At 40.5% G+C, this 21,993-nt stretch overlaps 1 non-coding gene across 1 annotated transcript; it reads left to right on the top strand.

The window, feature by feature from the left end:
- The first annotated feature begins 5,889 nt into the window (after nucleotides 1-5,889).
- Nucleotides 5,890-5,998, top strand: LOC141625702 (small nucleolar RNA R71). Its single transcript, XR_012535468.1, has one exon. It is a non-coding gene; the product is annotated as a small nucleolar RNA R71 (small nucleolar RNA).
- Nucleotides 5,999-21,993: the final 15,995 nt, after the last annotated feature.

Raw genomic sequence — 21,993 nt, 5'->3', positions numbered from 1 at the left:
GAAACCGCCCTTTGGTCCATGACCGCAGGGATAACAATAGATGTAGGGGGACGAAATGTGGCCGGGAAACCCGTGGGAGCAGGAGTGGAGGACGAGGGGGCCTGTGAAGAGGAGGCACGAGCGCGCCTCGAGGTGCTAACAGTAGCGGTGCCCGCCCTAATAGGGAGCCTGTAGCTAGGCAAGGGCGGGGAGTCGCCCCCAAAACAGTGGTAAGGGGCAAGATGGGAGGGAGGCCAAGGACAGGGATGGAGTCGCAAATGAAAGAATCAATCTTCCACCGACCCCGTGAGTCAACCCACTTCATAGAACTGGTGTAGTCAAGGTCCATGAAGCGTGCGTCAGGGTCAAGAGGGGCCTCCTCTGGAGGGAAGACAAGAACCAGACGGTTGGCAATACGAGTCACCAACCCACCACAAACAATAGTGGCCAAAGTGCCCTCACTTATAGTGTGAAAGTGAGAGGCGGTCAAATAAGCTATGTTATAAATTCGGGCTACCCGACTTTCAATGTTCAGATAGCCCGCCAAGATAGATAATTCAATGGTATTAACATTGTTTGACTCCTTGCGGCCGAAAATGGTAGTACCCATCAGCCGGAAAAAATAACGAAAAGGGTTTAAGTGGACAGAAGTGCCCGTCCTCTTAGGGCCGTTCCAGTCAGAGATACACGACCACATTACCCTGTGCACATCAGAAGGTTCCGAGGTGTTACCCTCGAAAAAAAGACCCAAATAACCAGCAAATTCGGCCAATGTCAAGGAGTAGGTGACATTGAATAGCCGAAAAGAAATACAAGAACTACTCCTATTGGCTTCAAAGGTGGTCTGGTCGAAAGCAAAAGATGAGAAAAACTCAAGGGTAAGAGTGTAGTAGGTGAACTCAGCCATGTCCACCAGTCCCGACATCCCTGTCCCATTTAGCAGAAACACGACAGATTCAAGACACCCTAGTTTCTCTAAAGTTGGCCTATGAAGAAAACGAGTGGCCTGAACTTTTATTTTTTCGGCCAAGGTAATGAATTTAGCTCGCTGAGTCGAGGTAGAGAAAGTAACCTGCGGATAGTCAGGTAGACTATCCGTAGTGTCCTCGATCATTAACGGCGGACCCCGAGGCCGTTTAGCTTCTCCCTGACTGGACTGCCCACTAAACATCGTCTGCTTCCCTTTTGTCATTGTTGCTTCCTACAAAATGAACAAATCAACAACTAGCTTCTCATAACCTTGAACAATGACAATTTATAAAACCTTAAACAAAAATCAGAATTTGAAGACGAAATTAGGGTTTCGAAAAATTGGGGAAAACGGAATTAAGCATCTCCTAGTTGCTAAGATGGCTTGAAAATCAAGGGAATAGGATAGCAAAGGCAATTAAAACATAAATTCGACAAGAAATCAACCCCAAATCGATTTTCCCCAAATCGATTTTTCCGACACAAGGTAACAATGCTCGAAATTTGGGCTTAAAAGTTCAGCGCGAATCGAATTTAAAGGACGAAAATAGGATTAGAAACATACCTTTGATGAGAACTCGGGAATGTGAGCAAGAAAAATCGAAGTAAAAGGGTAGATTGGCAGGAAAAAATCGCGAAAAGGGAAGAACAAGGGTTTTTCTAATTTTTGGTTAAAAGAGTATTAATGAATGAATGAGAAAAGAATTAAAACTTCCCTTATTAAGTTGCGTTCTGGTTTCGCGCGGTGGTCGATCGACTATCTGACCCAGTTGATCGACCATTCTTCCCTAATACAGCTCTCTGATGTCGCGTGGTGGTCGATCGACTATCTTACCCAGTCGATCGACCAATCTCTCTATGAAACAGCCTCTGCCTATTTCTCTTCAGTCGATCGACTGCATATGCTGGCAATTAATCTCAACTACGTCAAAAAGTTATTTTTCCAATTCAATTTCCCGTCTTTCTCTCATCAACATCCAGTAAATCATCCTACGTACTTTGCATAAATTAATTACCTGCAAAAATTCTCAAAGGCGCACGTTTTCCAAACCAAGAAATTGCTAATTAAAATGAAATAAGCTAAAGTTCCTAATGCAAATTAATGAAATAAAACAGTAAAGTTCCTAATTACAAAAAATGTACAAGCCGGGTTGCCTCCCGGTTAGCGCTGGTTTAAGAGGTCCCGCACGACCTTCTTATCTCAATTTGCAGCTTCTAAAATTGGGTCAAAGTATAGTACTTCGACCTGCCCAACAAATTCGTCTGCACCGTGATAGTGTTTCACGTATTGACCGTTCACTTTGAATCGGTCTCTAGATGAGGTCTCCAATTCAACTGATCCGAATTTTGTAACTGCTGTGGCCGTATAAGGGCCAGTCCACCTGGATTTCAGCTTACCAGGAAATAAACGGATACGAGCATTAAAAAGAAGTACCTTATCGCCAATATGGAACTCGCGCTTAATGATTCTCTTGTCGTGCCAGCTCTTCGTTTTCTCTTTGTAGATCCTAGCATTATCATAGGCCAGCAGCCTAAATTCCTCCAGGCTCATTTAGCTGTGTCATACGTTTCTCACGAGGGAGGTTAGGATCCAAATTCAAGTCACAAATATCCCACCAAGACTTACGCTCCAACTCAACAGGTAAATGACATGTCTTACCATAAATCAATCGGTATGGTGACATCCCAATTGGCGTTTTAAACGCGGTCCTATAAGCCCATAAGACATCATCTAACTTAAGACTCCAATCTTTCCGTGATTTAGAAACAACTTTAGCTAAAACTTCTTTCAATTCTCGGTTAGAAATCTCAACCTGACCACTAGTTTGGGGATGATACCCCAAATCTCTACGATGTTGGATACCGAATTTAGTCAATAAAGCACTAAGTTGTTTCTCTTTAAAATGCATTCCACCATCCCTAATGACAACCCTAGGGACACCAAACGAGGGAAAATAATCTTTTTAAATAGCTTAATCACGGCTTTTGCATCGCAATGGGGAGTAGCAATAGCTTCTACCCATTTGGACACATAATCTACAGCTATGAGGATATATTTATTACCTTGACTTCTCGGAAACGGTCCTTGATAATCAATGCCCCAGACATCAAAAATCTCAACCTCTAGAATGCCTACCTGTGGCATTTCATGTCTCTTTGACATATTCCCCGATCTTTGACAAGCATCGCACTCGGCAACAAAATTGCGACTATCTGCATGCAATGTTGGCCAATAGAAACCAGACTGGAGTACCTTAGCCACAGTCCGGGATGGACCATGGTGACCACCATAGGCAGAAGAGTGGCAAGCTTCTAGGATATCCTTCACCTCCCACTGAGGCACACATCTCCGGATAAGACTATCTGCGCATTCCTTGAAAACATAAAGATCATCCCAAAAGTATTGTCTAGCATCATAAGCGAACCGCTTCTTCTGCTGCCATGAAAGCTCGGGTGGTATCTTACCTGTCACAGCAAAATTGGCATAATTAGCAAACCACGGAGGTGGATAAGACCCCGAATTAGTAATAGCTAACACACTCTCACCAGGCAAAGAATCATTAATGGGTAACGAATCCTCCCTTTCTGTCAGCTGCAGACGAGATAGATGGTCAACCACCACATTCTCTGCACCTTTCTTATCTTTGATCTCCAAATCAAACTCCTGCAAAAGGAGTATCCACCTCAAAAGCCTCGGCTTCGCGTCCTTCTTAAGAAAGAGAGTCTTCAGCGCTGCATGGTCAGTATAAAACAACAACCTTAAAACCTAACAAATAAGACCGAAATTTATCAAAGGCAAAAACTACTGCTAGAAACTCCTTCTCAGTGGTGTAATAATTGACTTGAGCCTCATCCAGAGTTCAGCTCGCATAATATATGGCATTCAAAACTTTATTCTTCCGCTGTCCCAAAACTGCACCAATCGCATAATTGCTGGCATCACACATAATCTTGAATGGGAGGTCCCAATCAGGCGGCTGAATGATTGGCGCAGAAACTAGAGCCTCCTTCAACCTGTTAAAAGCTAAAAGGCACTCATCAGTAAATTCAAAGACAGCATCCTTAAGGAGCAATTGTGTAAGTGGTTTAGCAATTTTTGAAAAATCTTTAATAAATCGCCGATAAAAACCAGCGTGACCAAGGAAACTCCTCACTCCCTTAACATTCACGGGAGGAGGCAATTGCTCAATCACTTACACTTTTGCCATTGAGGCTACCAAAACATCTAGCTCCTCAGCATTCTCCGTTGTACTATCTGCACACTCATCTAAACGGGTTAGATCAGCTAAGGGATCCTTGGCTAAGGATTCCCTCCATTCTGATATACAATTAATGTACATCGACAATATTAACGGAATAACACGTATCATCATCAGCACGTTCAGTCGCCTTACAAGCAAGACTGAACTCAATGGTGTCATCCCCTACCTCTAAGGTTATGATTCCGCGTTTGACATCTATTACACCTTTCCAGACGTATGTAAAAATGGTCTACCTAAAATAATAGGTATCTGACTGTCCTCTGCAATGTCCAAAACAACGAAATCGACAGGAATAAAAAACTTACCCACTCGAACGAGTACATCCTCTAAGACTCCTAAAGGTGTCTGAGTCGATCTATTTGCCATCTGAAGGGTAATATCGGTCACCTTGAGTCTACCAATATTTAGCTTTTCGCAAACAGAATATGGCATGACACTGACACTGACCCCTAAATCAGAAAGGGCCTTTCCAATTTTGTGGTTACCTATAGTGCAGGGAATTGAAAAGCTACCCGGGTCCTTTAATTTAGGTGGTATGTTAATTTGCGAAAGAGCATTACATTCTTCCACAAAAGCAACATTACCATCATCATGAAAATTTCTCTTACGATTCAAAATGTCTTTCATGAATTTAGCGTAAGAGGGTACCTGGGTAATTAGATCAGTGAAAGGAATGGTTACCTCAAGATTCTTGACCATCTCCAAAAACTTACCAAACTTGCGCTCCAGCTTAGTATTCTTTAAACGCTCCGGATACGGAACTGCAACACTGGCCGTAGGATCAGCAACCTTCGGCTTCCGTAAATTTAAAACCTCCGTCAAATCATTAATAAGTATAGAATCATGCAATTTAATTGACGGATTTGCGTCCTGCACTGGAGACCCAGTCGATCGACCATTGAGCTCGGTCGATCGACCAATCACACTGGGTTTGAACAGAAACTTCTTCGTCAGGAACTTCAGTCGATCGACCGATATGGTTGGTCGATCGACCACATGCGCTGGGTTCAATTAGTTTCTGGTCAGAAACTTTTTCGTCTGAGATCCTGGTCGATCGATTGCTGTTGTTGGTCGATCGACCGCTGGTACTAGCAGTAAAGCTCGTTTTCGCACCAGAATTTAAATTTGTCTTTTTATCATTTCCCGAGTCTTCTCTTGGCTTATCGGGACCATCATAAGAAAGGCCACTTCGGAGATTAGAGCATTAATGGTTTCAATTGGTCCCTCACATTTGCTTGGAGAATTGGCGACTTGGTTAGCCGCTAAATTCGCCAACTGCTTCACAAAATTCTTTGCAGATTCAATCCCAGCTTCTTCTATTTTTGTGACTTAAACTAAAAGAGCTCGGACTATTTCTCTCAATTCCGCGGTCTCATCTGAGTTATGAACATGAATTTAAATTTCTCTCTCGGAAACCTTAGAAGTCTCGAGCTTTTCGAGCCGGGCTGTAATAGAAGCTATGAGTGTTGCAACGGCACTCATTTCATCACTTTGCTTTCGCGAGTTCCCACGCGAAATCCCAAACTCAGCTCTATGGACTGCCATCTCCTTAATAGTGTTCCAACCTTTGTTCTGACCACTATTATTTTGGAACCTACCATTCGCAGTTGCATCCAGGATAACCTTGTAGTCATCATATAAAGAATTATAGAATAAGTTGCAAAGGTACCACTGCTGGAAACCGCGGTGAGGGACAGACCGAACCAAACTCTTGAAACGTCCCCATGCTTCACAAAATTCCTCATCAGGTCCTTGCTGGAAATTTGTAATTTTGCTTCTCAAGGCATCAGTCTTTGCGAGTGGAAAGTATTTTTTGTAGAAGGCTAATGCTAGAGATGTCCAATCTGTGACTCCAGCTGCTACCCTATCGAGGTAGCGATACCAATCTCGCGCAGAATCCTTCAAGCACTATAAGAACATCATCCCATTTACTTCATCTTGGGTCACCCCAGCCGGTGTATGGAACAATGAGAGTCCTGTGAAAATTTCCATATGCTTCAAAGGATCCTCGTCTGGTAGACCAGCAAACTGATTTTGCTCCACTAAATCGATATAGGAGGAACAGAATTCGAAGTGACCAGTGGTAGGGGTAGGTAAATCGTATCCCTTTGGAACATGCTGCACTTGTGGTTGAAGATTATCATATATTATAGTAATGATCGCGAAACGGAGAGTACTAAAGCCTTCCTCTCAAAAAAAATATGTCCTCTAACTGTGCAAAAGCAAAACTAGAAGCAGGAGTAAGCAACGGCCTCAAGGAACCAAAGTTCCTTGAGACAAGAAAAATAAACTAAAAATAAAGCAAACAGAATTACACCGTCTCCCCGGCAACGGCGCCAAAATTTGATACCGTCGTGTTGTATCAAAATTAAATTTATAAATCCGAACTAAAACTATAGCTAGTGATAGTAAGGGTCGAACCACAGAGAGACAAGATCAATTCTATTTGTTATTTTCAGTCTATAAAAGTAACAATTAAATGGGGGGTTTTGAATTTGTTTGATTCTAGAGGCTAATTGGCAAAATAAGAAATTTCTCAAATAAGATAAAAAGGAGATCAGGAACTCCGGTTCACCATGGCTAAGGTCGGGTCAAAAAGGTAGCAGAGGTCCTGTAATACGGTCTCAGGAAATATGAGCAAGCCTTTCGATCAATGCTCAAATTTAACCTTACGGTCTTCTAATCCCCTAGAATTTCTCAAAGCTTTCGCTCAAAGGAAATTCCAAAACTAATGAAAATCCTACCTACTAATCTTTCAATCTAGTAAGACGGGTTTATCAAAAGGAAATAAGATCGATTCGGAAGAAATCATACTAATAAAATCGACCCTAATTTACGCCATGGCTGACCTCGTTCCCAATCAAGATAATTAACGATGCATGATTAAAACTATAACAATTGCAAAATTAAAGACAAAGAATAAAATTGACATGATTGAAATTGAATTTAAGATGAAGGATTAAAACTGAATTACTTGAATATAAATTGGTAACAACAAGAATTAAATTGACAAGAAATAAGAAAAGAAGGAAATTGAATTAAAGCTTACTAAATAATTGATGAACAAAGCAATTGAATTGAAATCCGTAGTCTACCCTTTCTTGTTTCCCCAAAACTAGATCTAAAAACTTCAGTTGTTGAATAATAAAAAGCATAACCTAAATTATTATTGCGTTCTACTGATAAACGTTCCCCCAAAAGTTAATTACAATTGGGCTTTTAAAAGACTAAAGCATAAAATAAATCACAGGTTCGCGGCCTGGTCGATCGACCAGCCCGTACAGTGCTGACTCCTCTGATAGACTTCCACGGTCGATCGACTGGAGATGTTGGTCAATCGACCAACGACGCTGTGTAGTAACTTCTTTTCTCTTCCAGACAACCTCTTCACTCCATGCACGTATCCCAAGGTGAACAAATCTGAACTCCCATCTTCCAAGTTTCCATGATGTTGCCTCCGGAGGACGATTTAAGCTTGATTTAGCTCACTTCCACTCATTCCTACAATAAATCATATAAATTCCAAAGTAAACCGTTCCGGGAGAAATAGTAGCTTTAATCTAACAAATAAGAATAGAAATACGTGCCAAAACTGCAAATAAAGTGTATAGAATATGCACGTATCAAGTTCCTACTTTGACATTTATTGTATGTTAAATTACTTATTCACCGACTTAGTCTAATTCTTCACATGTTAGGATTAAAATGTTGGATGTTGCATTGCATGCATATAAATCGACAATATATCGAGTATAGATAACTTCCCTAATCATTAGTAGAGGCCGCTATCGAGGCGGGCGGGATTAGGTGTTCGATCAAAAGAGCTTCCTAATACGTACGCTCACCCCTTATCCAGATCTCTGTGAACATCCGTGTTCATTGGCATCCACGAGAGTCATTCTAGACATAGAATGCTATGGGTAACGAGTTCTTGGTGTTCATGTCACTACTTTGTGTCTTGACATGACACGAGGTATTCGAACGGTTTCCAATTTTCCACAATAAATTGGTGGTTACTCCATAAATGCAAACGCTTGTTCTCCAAAGTGACCCCGTGGGCCCATTGTCCATAATATTCTTCTGCGTTATTCGTCACCTCGAAGTTGAGTTTGACAGAAAGTGGTGTATGCTCGCCTTCAGGAGAAATGAGCAACACTCCTATTCCAAATCCTCTTAATTTTGACGCTCAATCAAAATAAAGATCCCAAGAGTCTACACTGGTTTGTAAGACATCCTTGTCTGGAAATGATCACATGTTTATTGCTTGGGTGTCGTTGATAGGATTATCTGCGAAGAATTCGGCAACGGCGCGTCCTTTTATGACCTTCAGAGGTACGTATTTGAGATCGAACTCTGAGAGCACTAAGGTCCACCTTGCCAAACGTCCGTTGAGAACGGGTTTCTCGAAGAGGTATTTGACGGGATCCATTTTAGAATACACCTTGACAGAGTAGCTAAGCATGTAGTGGCATAGCCTCTTTGTTGCCCACGAAAGAGCGAGGCATGTCTTTTCGAGAGGTGTGTACTTACACTCGTATTCTATGAACTTCTTACTAAGGTAGTAGATTGCTCTTTCTTCTTTTCCAACAGTTTGTGCGAGCATAGCCCCAATGGCTGTTTCGGTTACTGTGAGATATAAACCAAGAGGTCGATCTCGTTGGGGAGGCATTAGCACTGGTGGCTTAGCCAGTATCTCTTTAATTTTTTCAAACGCCTTTTAACAGACACCGTCCCATATGGTATGATATGTTTTCTTGAGCTTTTTGAAAATGGGTTCGCTGATCATAGTAAGCTTCAATATGAATCGTCTTATATATTGTACTTGCCCAGAAACCCTCTAACCTCTTTCTCTGTTTAGGGTTGCGGCATTTCAATCAAATCTTTGATCTTGGATGGATCAATTTCTATTCCTCTCTGACTGACGACATATCCCAGAAGCTTGCTTGACGTTACCCCGAACGCACACTTCTGAGGATTGAGCCTCATGTTGTACTTGCGCAATCTTAGGAAGAATTTGCGAAGGTTATCAATATGCCCCTTCCTATCCTTGAACTTGACAATCATATCATCGACGTACACTTCTACTTCTTTATGCATCATGTCATGTAGAAAGGTGGTCGTAGTGCGTTGATATGTAGCTCCAACGTTGATCAGTCAGAATGGCATTACTGTATAGCAATACGTGCCCCATTGAGTAACAGGTCTTATGCATGTCTTCTATGGCCATTTTGATCTGATTATACCCTACATACCTGTCCATGAAGGATAACAACACGTGAGCAGCTGTATTATCTACCAATATATCGATGTGTGGTAAAGGGAAGTCGTCCTTGGGACTTGCTTTGTTTAAGTCTCTGAAATCAACACAAACTCGGAATTGCCCATCCTTTTTGGGTACGGGGACTATGTTAGCCACCCAATCTGAATGCTCGGAAACTTTGATGAACCCGACTTTAAATTGTTTATTGACTTCTTCTTTGATTTTAAGAGCGCATTCGGTCCTCATTCGACAAAACTTCTGTTTTACAGGTTTGAAACCTGGCTTGATTGAAATTATGTGCTCTGCAATATCCCTGTCGATTCCTGGCATGTCCTTGAAATACCAAGCGAAAACGTCCTTGAACTCGTGTAGGAGATCTATGATATTGGCCCTTTCAGTTCGGTTTAGGGTCGTCCCTATCCTAAGTTCTCGGGGTTCTAGTTCGGTTCCTACATTGATAGGTTCGGTATTTTCTATAACTGGTGCCCCTTCTCCCTCTTGTAATATTTCTTTAACTATGTAGGGAGGTAATTCGACTGATTCTGGGTCAGGATCATCCTCATTATCATCGTAAACAGAATTGCATTCAGAATAACATAGTGTAAGCAGAATCTGATTTATTCATATTAAATTTTGAAAAGAGTTGAAACAAAGAAGCCATCTATTCAGTAGTCAGTGGCGGTAAAGGGACAGGTGCTGGGACATTTCCCATGCACCTGTTACTACTCAATGCTATGCTAGGAGAAACAAGGGGATGGGGAGTGACGACAGAAGAAGACTCTTTAGCGACTTCTCTAGACTCGGACTCTGACTCCGACTCTGACTCGAATTCGTTGTCTTCAGGTTCTCCTTTGAACATCTCTCCTTCTCCAGTGGTGACTTTGAAGAGCTTTCCTTGGTTATTAGTCCACTTGATCGAATTTCTCCGTCCTTTCTGCTGATTTCAACTGGTTTCGGTGATCAATGTAGTGGGGTTGAAATTGTCATCTTGAAGTATCATGGTAATGATCTCATCCTGTGCTGCCCTGACGAATCGGTCTTCTCCAAACAGAAGGCTAACAGCTTGTTCATCTAAATAAGGTTTTTCTGGAGGGATGAAGTAGCAATCGTGGAAGACCTCGATTCCAGCTAGGTTCACTCCTTTATAATGCCAAGGTTCGGGAAACCCATGAAAGTACTCTTGACTCCTTTCTCTCACGAAGTATCCATTTAGGGTAGGGAGATAGGATCGCATTTGGATTCCTTTATTCTTACGATTTTGAAACTGAGTGAGCATTTCTAAGGCTTCTTCTTTTGTGGAATTGTACCCCAAACCTAGTGGTATCCTTTGAGAATTTCCTTCTTTGTAAGTTGCAAAGGTATTCTTCTTGGTGGGATTCAATGGCATTCCCGGGAAGTATCCCTGAGACTTGAGTATGTGGTTGACCACTAAATTGGAGTATGGGTTGAAGTATAAAGGCGGCAGTTCGCTCTCTACAAGGTTTATTCTCTGAAACCCTCCAAGCTCGTATACTGGATCTGTGACTACTTGGTTACTTGATATTTTCACTATTACTGCCTTGATAGGTGACGAAGTGATCGTAACTACTTTGCCATCTAGAGGAATTTTAATCTTCTGGTGCAAGGTGATTGTTACCGCTTTGGAAGCGTGAATCCAAGGTCTTACCAGAAGCATATTGAATGATGCTTCGATATCCACTATTTGAAAATTAAACTTTCGCTCAATTGGCCCTGTGGCTATAGTGAGGTTGATTAGTCCTACTACTTTATGTCGTGTTCTATCGTACGCTCGAACACCTTGGTTGGTAGGAGACCAATCCGATTCTTTCATGCCCAATTTGTATGCCGTTTTTAGTGGTATGACAATGACTGTAGAGCCATCATCCACCAAAGTCAATGGTACGTTCTTCTTTAAGCATATGACTGTAATGTATAGAGCTAGGTTTTGAGTGGCGCTGAAGGGAGGCAAATCTTCGTCTGAGAAAGTAACTGGGTTACTTAGTTTAACTGAATCTTGGAAGACCAAGTTGACTATGTCGCTAGGTGTAGAATTGTGTGCCACGTTCAGTTTAGCTAATGCTTGCAGTAAAGCTTGGCGAAGAGGAAATGAACTCGCAACTAGTTACCAGACTGAAAGATTAGCCTTTGTCTTCTGCAGTTGTTTTTGCAAGTGGTCAGTAGATGTATCTTCGCCATATTTGGTGTGATGACATTGGTGTTAGTAACTGGACCATTAGTCGTAGGACCGTTCTGAGAGATGTTTTGATATGGACGCCCTGAACGAGTAAGGTGGTCTATATCTTGGTCCTCGCTAGCCTTGACTAGCTTTGACGAAATAGTGTTCTGTGAGATATTCATCTTCATCGTCATTGGCCCATATTCCATTGACGATACCGAGCTCTCTCAACCTGATGATCTCCGCTTCTAGACTGATTATTTGCTCGACTAGGTTGTCAACTATCGTGATTACCTCTTGTATCGTAGACTCTTGACATAGACTTGGGGTTAGTGACACATTTTCCCTAGGTATGGTGCCGGGATTGCGTAGAGATGCTACTACAGCTTCCAACTATGAAACTTGCCTACCCACACTTTTTGCCCATGCGATGAAATCGGCAATGGTAGGAGAAATGATGGAATGACTCCCCTCATCTTCTAGTGCATTAATCTCATCTTCGGCTGGAGAAATGAGGTGTGAACAATCCAAGGTGGATTCTTCATCTGTGATCATCAGAACTCCAAGAGGATTCTAAGTATTGTTAGGCTTACCTCCGGGAGTTATGGGTAAACGACCATCTTCGATCATATCTTGAAGGACATGTTTCGGTTTAAAGCATTTCTCTGTATCGTGTCCCTTGCCTCTATGATACTCGTAGTATGCATTCTCGTCCCAGAACTTAGACTTCTTTTCTGGGTCAGGTGTAGGTCTTATGGGTTGGAGCTTACCTTGTTTCATCAACCTTTTCAGAGCGTTTGAATATGAATCACCAATGTTCGTGAACTTCCTTTGTGGGTTATTCTTCTTAATGATTTGACAAGGTTAACCTCATCAGTCTTGCTAGTAGAGCCATAAGAATGACTTGTCGAACCTTGATATCGACGACCTACCATTTTGGACACGAGTCCTTTGCGGGTGTCATCTTTAATTCTTGTCCCTAGCACAGTTCGGTCTTTGAAAGACTTTATGTTTTGGCACCTCAAATGGTTTGCATAAATAGGTCTCAGATTTTCCACGAACCTTTCCACAAGAGTGGCTTCGTCTGAACGTTCAACAAGTTGTGTGCTAGTCTTCCTCCACCTACTTGAGAAGTCGGTGAAGCCTTCTTTTTAATTTTGGGTAAGAACCTCTAAAGTGCGCATGTTGACTTGGATCTTAGCATTATCCGCGTATTCTTTGGTGAATTCAATTTCGGCATCATCCCAAGTGGCAATTTACTTGTTCTCTAAAGAGTAAAACCATTGCTTAGGAATGGTGTCGAGAGATGAAGGAAAAATCCTTAGGAACATCTCACGTTTGATGCCTTTGATAGATATGTAATCCTTGAAAGCACGAATGTGATTTAACGGGTTTTCATCCCCCTTGAACTTTGGGATGTCAGTCATGTTGAAGTTAGTTGGCAATTGAGCATTTACTGCCCGATACTTGTGATTATTCTCCCTGTAGATGTCATCTCCCTTAAGGTACATTAGTTGCTCCTCCAAGTATTGGAGGCGCTTTTCACCTTCAGTAGGACCTAGTGGAGGGTTGGTTTCTTGTTGTCCAACAAAGTGTGGAATGTCATCATGCACGCTCGCATTAGGAACATCATTCGCTGCAAGAGGAAGCCTAGTTTCTCCAGCAACAATTCGGCCTTCAATAGTGATGCGTTTGTTTTATATGATGTTTTACATCCTGTTTTACAGGCATTTCAGTGCTCATTTTAGTAGTTTATGCTGCTATTCTCCCTTTTTCCGTCTACTTTAGTGTTTTTGTACATTATTGCAGAAATGTGAAGAATTCAACGGAAATTGAGCTAAATCCGTCCCCGAGTATCCTGCATTGTATTTGACGTGAAGTGTTCACTTAAGGAACGAGCTTGGTGCGCATTCCAAGGCCCAAAAGACAAATCCACGAGACTATGGAAGTCAAGTACCAGCTAAAGCAGTCGATCGACCAGTACTCTTAGTCGATCGACTAACCCACGGGATCCAGAAGCTACTGTACACTGCATCCCAGTCGATCGACCGGTCCCAGTAATCGATCGACCACACCGCTACTTCAGACGAGAATTAAAAGATCGAGGAAAAGCAAGCCCATTGTTTTTAGGTTTTGATAATAAGTGTTACGCATATTTTCTATATAACGTAACCTAGAACATCAGAATAGGGATGGAATTATTATCTAGTTTTACAATCAGTTTTAGAATATCAATAATTAGGGTTTGGAATACTGGTTTGCATTGGATTTTCGTTCGCACTTCTAATCATTCCGTTACAATTCTTCTGCAATTTCGGTATTCCTTCTGTTCTATTTCAGTTCATCTTTATTGCGTTGATAGTATAGAAATTGCTAGCTAGATTCCAAAGCCAATTTTATTGTTTTATGTTATTTATTTATCTTTCCGTATTAATCATGAATTCAGTAGATTTAATAGTCAATCTTATTGTTGTTATCATTCTTAATATGAGTAGCTAATTTATAAGTGCTAGGATGTAGGGGAATTATAGTGTAGGCGGCATTAGAATTATCATGGCCTGAAATCGCGTGTCAGTCGATCGACTGCCATTCCTGGTCGATCGCCTGACCACGTGAGGTTTACCTTCGTTTTAATTGATTTAAATGTTGTATTTGACGAATCGAATGCATACGACTAGTTGAATGCTTAATATTTGACTGACCCATTAGATCGAAAGATAGGGAAGGTTGTTAGATCACCAATTAAAATGACTAAACTATGCTGAGATCGAAAGATAGGTAAAGTTTAGATTATTAGTCACTTTTCAGGACGAGAGTCAGTATTAGTGATATTAGGGACTTGTAGCGAGATCGAAAGATGTTATTTGTTAAGAGTGGACCGAGAGGACCTTTTGTTTTCCCGCCTCATGTGTTTGATTTAGACCGACTTAGTTTGCTGCCGCCGAAACTATAATAAACCGACCATCCTAGTACCCTTCTTTTTTCTATTTTATTCACGTATTTAGTTTATTGTCTTTTATTACTCTTAGCTATAGAACAAAACAACTCAACCCCCACTTTCGTTACCTTAGACTATAATTAGACAATTATTAATTACATTCGCCTCCTTGTGGTTCGACCCTGTTACCACTAGCCTAGGTTAGTTTTAATAGGAATTATAAATCTTATTTTTGGTACTCACAACGACGGGTATCAAATAGCGTAGAGGCGAGCATAAGCTTGGTCTTGGCTTGTTTGGAGATGGACGAGCGCAGCTAGGATTAGATCATTACCATTTTGGGGTTATCCATTAACACTTGCATGACTAGTTCCAGGCATCTTGGAAACTGGATAAGAGATCGACGACGAATCAAAACACGATCGACCATTTTAGCACACTTATTCAAAAAAGACTCAACTTGTGAAGTGGGAGTGTGCCACTGTGTTAAGTGAGGTTTGAAAATGACAACGTTTTGAAATGTTTGTCCTAAGCAACTGTAGTGTAGTTGTAGGATTTCTGACTCGAAGTGAGGTTTCTGAAATGGGTTTTGAGGCCCGAATTTTGACTGGATATTTGGATAGAGTTTCGACTCATTTTGCGCGATTTTAGGCCATCTTTGAAAATGTTTACGCTTCAAAAAGGATTTTTATTTTACAAAATTTCGTCATGGTTTTGTTTACAAAATGGCGATCATGTATATGATACAAACATTCATACAGGCATTATAACGGTATGCTGAGTGTATTTAAAAGGGTTTTGGCCTAAAAGGTGGGTTGCCATACCAAGCAATCAAACCCTGGTCTGTGGAGAGGTCCATGCCAAACATGAGTAAGGTCAGTTCCTAGTCCATTTCCTCGAGTAGTGAAAGCCCTTGATACAAACATGAGTATGCATCACGGTATGGTTGACGTCAATCGCTATCTATCCTTAGGCCCAGATAAGAATTTGGACCGTCCAGACGGGACGATTGGTCGAATAGGTTGGGGTGGGCCTAAGAAGGCCGAATAAAACGACCTAAGAAGGTCGAATAATGAAAACCGACAACTGTCTCGTATAAAATATTACCTAACCTTGTTCAAGTTTCACCCTGGGTAACACGTAAGTGTATATTCCCTAGCGGAGTCGCCAAACTGTGGACACGGGCCACGGGGGCGCTTGGGACAAGCGTTTGTATTGTGGAGTCGCCACCAATTTTTATGGGAAATTAGAACCGTTCGAATACCTCGTGTCATGTCAAGACACAAAGTAGTGACATAAACACTAAGAAATCGTTACCCTTCGTATTCTATGTCTAGAATGAATCTCGTGGATGCCAATGAAAACGGATGTTCACAAAGATCTGGAGTAAGGGGTGAGGGTACGTATTAGGAAGTCCTTTTACTGAACACCTAATCCCGCCCGCCTCGATAGCGGTCTCTGCTAATGATTAGGGAAATCGTTCGTACTTGATATGCTGTCGATTATATGCATGCAATGCAACATCCACAGATTAATCCTAGCATGTGAATTAAACTATGTCGGTGAGCAAGTAGTTTAGCAACCATTATTGTCGAGTTGAGAGTTAGAATTGATTACATGTGCAAAACAAACAAATGAATCATCCATCATAAATAAATAAATAAATAGCGATAATTAAAATTACAATGAATTACAATTATTTAATTGATTTACGTCAAAAATATACTTAAGACGAACGATTTGAGGAAAATAAAGGAAACTAAATAAGGTTGGAAATATGGATAGATGTGTTTAATGAATGATTATCGATATCTGAGACAGAATTCATCCCGGAACAGGCGCAACATTGCCGCGTCCCTTAGAAGAGGCGCAACTTTCACTGCGTCTGTTCCTGAGGTGAGTTATGGCTGTGAAGTCAGAACTGCGAGTAGTTAGCATTCGTTGATGTGTTTAATGAATGATTATCGATATTTGAATCGAGTGAAGGTGATTTAGCATATTAATGAAAACATGTACAAAGGACGAATTTCAGAAACTTGATATGAACAAATCGAGTCTCTAAAATCCGGGTTTCATTTAATGACGAAAACCCGCAAATATCGATTATAAGGGATTTAAGTCAGAATAAAACGTGACAATTATTAAGAATGTATTAAAATTTATTATGTATGAAGAAAAGAAAAGAAAATAAGAAAATAAAACAAAAGAACGAAATCAACAGAAAAACCGAGGAAGAAGAAGAAGAGCAGAAACAGCGGCAACCTCTGGAAGAGGCGCAGCAGATGCTGCGTTTCTTCTCGGCGTCTGGTTACTGCTAATTCGTAAAAAATGGTATAATAATAGGGTTTTAGAAGTCGGTTTTAGACATACTTTTGACGTAAATCTTACAATAATTGGTGCAAAAATAAAAATACAACAAAAAGATGGGATTTACACCCTCAGACTTACATGTTTGACGAAACAAGATTGACTAAGTTAACGTTTAGTGATTGCTCGACTCGAATGTATGTAGAAAGTGCCCTCGTTAGAGGATTTAGATTAAATTAATTGATGTGTAGTGGTCAAATTGGCCGGTCATGCAACGTGACTGGAACTCAGAAGGATCTAAGCTTATATGGTCGATTGATCAAGCACGTAGGCGTCGAAAGGTTAGAGCACGGTCTTAGAATTCAAAGGGAGAAGAGAAGGGCGGACACTCGCGTGAAAAATATGTGGAATGAAGGTCCCTATTTATACTAAAAAATATGTGAAGAGTTAAGGAATGGCTCAAACTTTGGAAACAAATCACGGAAAAATATGAAAACACGTAGAAACGAGCTGGGGAAGAGGCGTAGCAGCTGCTGCGATCCTTCGAAGATGTGCAGCATCTGCTGCGTCATATCCCCAGAGGTTTCCTCCTGCGGAAGAAAGAATTCCGCGTTTCTTTTAGGGAATTGCGGTAGATCTGTACTTCCTTATTTCGTAAAATAAGATTTATGGAATATATTTTACCAAAAGATATAAAATTAATTTATGGAATAAATATTCGGAATATTCTAGGACATTCCGACTCAGCATTTTAAACGGTTTCTTAGAAAATGAAGCGGTTTTTGACCCGGACTCCAAATGAACTCTAATTACTGTCAAAACGACCGTATCGGTGTGTAGATGACCACCAAGGGGTAGCCATAAGTATTTGAGCTATCACTTGATGATAAACTTACGGACTGTCAAAAATCGTTCCGCGTACAAAACATGTGGCCCAATCATCACTGGGTTGTTGGCGGAAGGTGTAGAAATGAGGTATCTACAGTTGAGTTGTACTCTTCCAACCTTATCTCTACATGCAAGTCGTGTCCTTGCATATATTCAATATGTTATTGCAAAATATAAAGCAAATGACCCAGAAGTTAGCGGTATACCAGAGTGGCGTAATTGGTGGCAGGTTGAGAAGCGCTTTTTACTCTTAACCGGGGTTGTTCCGGCTTATTATACATCTTTTGATTTCAGGTAAATGCTGTAATATATTTGGTTTAAAATTAAATGAAATGATCGTTTTGAAAGTGTTGAGTTATGCTTGTTTGATTTGCTTCCATTTTTTGAACTCCATAGATCAGTCAGTAATCAAGATCAAGATTGCTGCTACATAATACTCAACAACAACGGTTCACCTACAACCGTTGTCAATTGGTTCATCAACAACGGTTCACCTACAACCGTTGTAAATTTGTTCATTAATAACGGTTCACCTACGACCGTTGTCAATCGTGACGTTTTAACTTCAACGTGCACCGTTTATTAATTGTTTGACCATACGACTCAATATATTAAAAAAAATTAATTGTTTGACCATACGGGATTTTTTAAGCCGTGGCAAATATTTCTTATTATTCTTGATTTAACCAATGCACGGACTGTTCAGTTATTTTTTATTGAATAAACGTTGCATTATTAGTGAGTTTGAATCAACGTTGCATTATTGGTGGGTGATTCTATAATTTTAATTTTGTTCCAAAATTATGGTCGTTAACCAAGGTACAAATATTGTGAGTCCATGGGTGTAGAGGGATTGTAAGTTGTCAGAAGAAGCAGAAATGTAACACCCCCATTTATTTAGGATCCTTTAGCTAGACATTCCCAAATAAATAGGACTGTTACCATCTCGGTTTCCCGAGGTAGTGAATAATAAAGACCAACTCACCAAAGTACTTTAAATTAAAAACTTTAATGATTACATGTTTATTACAAATTATCCAACTAAAACTTAGTATAAATATTTACAACTCGCAGCAGAAATAAATAAAGTGATATAATTGTTCTATGTGATCTAGACTTCAACTACGGTCCAAGTCAAGCTCTCATCCCAATGCTCCTGAGTCAGCTAATCTTTAGTACCTGTCAAATCTGCTCCCCATTATGGTTCACCGCAGGTGTTCACGAATACATAGTCAACCGCGAGATTGAGTAGGAATAAACTAAACAACAATAATAATCCAACCAAAATAGACATCCTTCAAATTCTCATCACTTCATCCGTACAACTCACTTACGTCACTGGCAGTAGCACAACCCCCTTAACACCGTGCTATGCTCAACTGGCAGTAGTACTTGCGTACTATGCTCACCTAGCAGTAGTAATTACTTAATATGCACAACTATCTCTGGCACTAGTAATTACTTACTATGCTCATCTGGTAGTAACGATTACTCGCTATGCACAACTGGCAGTAACACCCTCCGTGTTATGCTCAACTGAATAATCAACTCTCCATACCAAATATAACCAACAACAAATACTCAATAACAATCCCGTCATACAGCTCAGAAAACATCTTAGCAAACACAAATATTCTATCTCCAATGATAAATCACAATGTTAACATTAATCTCATCAACCGTCACAATTAAATATTCATTCACTTAACAATAAAACCCGAGTTGACTAGGATTTATCCCTACCTGATAAGAAAGTACTCAAAATAATGCAAACCAATTAAAAGGACCCTTCCACGAAACTGTCACCTAACAAATATAATAATTATGACTACTAACTTAACTAATTATATAATTAATTAAACTAATTATAAAATAATTATAATAATTATAATTAGTAACTAATATGACTATATTTATGATAACTAATAAAAAAAATTAGCCAACACTCACCCACACTCCCCACGTAAACCCGTTTCACTCTCCCAAAACATTTCCCATGAAACTCACACGCATGACCCAACTCCATCCCCTTATCACCACCGTGAATCACCACCTCAGTAGCCCAGTCACGGACCTGGCCAGCCACCAATACTGCCCCCATACACAGCCCTAACTCTCGCTCTAACCTCGCATCAATAACCCGACTCGAGTCCTAAAACCACAACAATAACGAGCACCACAACTACAACATGACTATGCTACAACACCCATATCACCGCCATTCGCCGCCATCAACAACCACAAACCGCCTATCACCGGTAACACCACACCACACCACTGTCATAGCTACACCCTAACTAAACCCAGCAGCAACACAACACCAGCAAAAATAACAAGAAGCCGTCCCTCCCCTGTTTCACGTGTTTCCGGCTACCACCACCACGAACTACCACTTATGGCCACCACGACACCCTCCCTAGGGTTGACTCTTCCCCGTAGTACCAACCCTAACCTAGGTCAGGTCAATCTCAGTCGAAGTAGGCTCAAAACCGACTCCTTTCTATTGTTTTAACCCAACAAACACCACCACAAACTCCGGTCAAACACCGCCCTCCCGGCCAGTCAACGACGGTCCAGTGTGGTTTTGGTCACTCCCTGGTGTCCCAAGGCCAAGGTCACGGTCCCAGCTAGTCATATGGTGGTCTAGTTTACCAGATACATAAGTTACAAAGTCAATACATTAAATTGTGAGACGGTCTTACCTTTTATCGCTAATTGCCTCTTCCGTCTTCTAAATCTCCTTCCTCTTCTTTTATGAATTACTTTCAGGTTTCTTAAGTATTTATAGTCTAGGTTTAGGGAGTATATGAGGTCGATTAGGGAACTATTGCCTTTTCTATTTATTATTAGGAATTACCAAATTATTATTATACTTATTATTTTATTATTAAATCCCGCTTTAAATCCCGACTACTACTCATACCAAGCCTAACATAATCAGCCCATATCTATATCACACACACGACCCAAGGCTTAGTTACTAGCTAAACCATTAATTAAATTATATAAATTAACGTCTTTCTCGCAACCATTATTAGAAATCTCATTAATTAATTATTTAAATTATATAAATTATTCTCATAAATTATTATGAAATTACGGGGTATTACAAGACAATAAAATATTAAGGGAATTGCGTCGTCAACCGAGCTATATCGAAAGCGAGGAGAAAATGGATGCGTTACGAGAAAGGTTAAAGGAACAATGTCCTTTCAATTTCATTAAGTTCCAACCTACACATATAATTCTTGAAGGTACAGATAAGAATTCATCGGCTTTCGAAGTCGGATCTTTTGAGGATTTGATGGTGGGGTATATATTACCCAAATGTGATTGGTATGCATCTACCGTGAGTGAAGCAACAAAAGCTTGGCGTCAATGGTGGTTTAGGTCATTGAAAGTGATGTCGGATTTGGAGGAAGAGACCAGAGTTGAAATAGACTCCTACACCATCATTAATGGGAAGAGATATTGTCTATGACGTACTGTATTTTGGGTCATTTGATTAATATATGTTTATTAATTGGTCATTGGGTTGTATTTAGGAAACTAATTGAGGAAAGAAGTTTTTAATATATGCATTAATTACATTGGGTTGTGTATAATTTAGTCTTGAATTTTCATTTTCCCCCACTTGCTATTCAGTTGCCTTATGGTGAGACGGGCAATATCCGTCACAAGCTTGTGGCGGATCACAAATTCTCATGTGTGACGGACATATCCGTCACAAGCTTGTGACGGTCAAATATTATCCACTTGAGTAAGTAAAGACAAACATTTTGTGATTCCCTAGACTTGTCTTATCTACACAAGTGGGAGATACTTGACCCGTCATAAGCTTCTGACAGATAATGTCCGTCACAATCAACACGATTTGTACTAACTTAATACGGAGTACCAAATATGGAAGATGTTTTTTTTTTTGCGGGATAAACTTGACACAATAAAAGATAAATGACAACGATTATACACCAACCGATGTATTATAATGAAAACAATTACGGGTTTATAGTCAGCCGTGGTCATATTGCAAAATATAGAAGACGGTTTTGCTTAACCTGTGTTTATTAGTTTCAATTAAATAATTCTTCAACCAACACATATTCAAACCTTCTCCTCGCTCACTTAAAACCCTCGAACACTGAGTTTCCCTAGAACCACTACTATTCTCCATCGTCGTCGTCTTCGCCGTCGTCGTCCCCATCCCTATTGA

The sequence above is a fragment of the Silene latifolia genome, chromosome X (assembly GCF_048544455.1).
Source record: "Silene latifolia isolate original U9 population chromosome X, ASM4854445v1, whole genome shotgun sequence".
Lineage (NCBI taxonomy): Eukaryota > Viridiplantae > Streptophyta > Magnoliopsida > Caryophyllales > Caryophyllaceae > Silene > Silene latifolia.
This window is presented reverse-complemented; position numbering and strand designations above follow the sequence as displayed.